The 1,570-nt window shown below is 41.0% G+C and overlaps 1 long non-coding RNA gene across 1 annotated transcript in view; it reads left to right on the forward strand.

Moving 5' to 3' along the window:
* The window catches only part of LOC108764457 (uncharacterized), a 15,208-nt gene that overhangs the window by 3,770 nt on the left and 9,868 nt on the right, over positions 1 to 1,570 (forward strand). The window contains exon 2 of the long non-coding RNA XR_001940281.1: positions 340 to 345. This is a non-coding gene — a long non-coding RNA (uncharacterized LOC108764457). The remainder of the gene's footprint in view (positions 1 to 339; positions 346 to 1,570) is intronic.

Consider the following 1,570-nt stretch of genomic DNA (forward strand, 5'->3'; position numbering starts at 1 on the left):
AAGTAACGAAAAGTTAGTTTCTCAAGTAACGGTAACTGTAACGAATTACTTTTAAAAATCGGTAACTAGTAACGGTAACTTGTTACTTTTCTTACTCGGTAACGAGTAACTGTAACTTGTTACTTTTAAAAAGTAACTTTCCATTCCCTGCCAGGATCGCCCGACCAACGGTAATAAAACTTATGACAGAGCTACAAACCATGTTGAGAAAGTTCGGTTCAAACACGTTCAGTTTCAATAAATAATATCTAAATGCAGATTGGGAATCCTGAGTAAATAGAAAGTCGCATTTCCAAACGCGTAACAACGTGTTGAAGGATGTTTTCTCGTTAACAACAGAAAGCAGTAAAATGGAAATAGCATGATAAGAATAGATTTTAATTTTTTACTGACGATCATAAAATTTGGAATAAATACTGTCTAAACGAAAGAAAGCACATTCAAGTAGCAATAGGAGATAAGAAAAAAAAGAGGAAATGCGAGTTTTCAAATTGTCGTGGCCGGGTCGTTTGTAAGGGACGATGAGTGAAATACCCTCTCTCTTCAGATAGAAAAGTTAAAACTAAACTCGTCAATGGGTGACCGTAGATCTGAAAATCTAGAGAAGGTAATAACGTATCACCAATAAGTTCTCAAGGGATTAAAACTTGCAGTGCGGGCGGAGCAAATTTTGGAAATAGTTCGCCAGTAATAATACGAAACACAAATTTCCTACCAAAGGCAGAAAAATTCCTCCAACCCAAATCCCCGATTTTTCCCACTTAACATGTCTCATCAGAGCACCACCTTCCGAAACTCTCTACATAAACCGTGACACTACGAGACTCGCTCTCATTACTTTCTGATCTTATTCCGTGTCCGGTGCTGTTTCTCAAGCAGTCCGTCATTTTTGCAGTCATAGGCCGGTATTCATAGTCAGATCTTATATTCAAGACCGTCTTAAATATGGTCGTAATAAGTCACGAACCAATCAGAGGGCTGCATTAGCGTCGTAAGACATTACTTAAGACGGTCTTGAAATCAGTGATGCACATCTGGCTCCCGGGTACCATGAGAATCAGCCCCACCACTCTCGGGGTCCCCGGGAGCAAGATGTGCATCACTGCTTGAAATAAGAATAGACTATGAATACCGGCCATAGTCTATTTTCAGTTAAATAACATACATAGAATAGTCGGTGTATAATAGAAGATCCAACACCTCACCGATTGTGCCAAGAACGGGCCTACCTACGAGCCACTTATAAAGACCAGAACACTAACCCATTCAAACAAGGTCTACCGCAACAGTAAGTCTCTTCTTTCTTTTTCTTTTTAATATCCGCGAACCTTTAATAACGTAATTGACAACGTAGTGCTACGAAAAGGGAATAACCGTCCGTACAGAGGTTGGCTCCGAAGTCGGCCTTACTTGGAAGCGCGTAGGTTATTGGACAAGGCTTACGTGGAATTCCAACGTCACGTGAATTCGAGGAATACTAAGAACTATCCAACAACAGCATCACCGGCGTCGCCGGCACCAGCGGATTCACCACAGCCACCAATTCAGCCGTTGCCTATAGTAGCAGCTT

The sequence above is a fragment of the Trachymyrmex cornetzi genome, unplaced genomic scaffold (genome assembly GCF_001594075.2).
Source record: "Trachymyrmex cornetzi isolate Tcor2-1 unplaced genomic scaffold, Tcor1.1 scaffold424, whole genome shotgun sequence".
Classification (NCBI taxonomy): domain Eukaryota; kingdom Metazoa; phylum Arthropoda; class Insecta; order Hymenoptera; family Formicidae; genus Trachymyrmex; species Trachymyrmex cornetzi.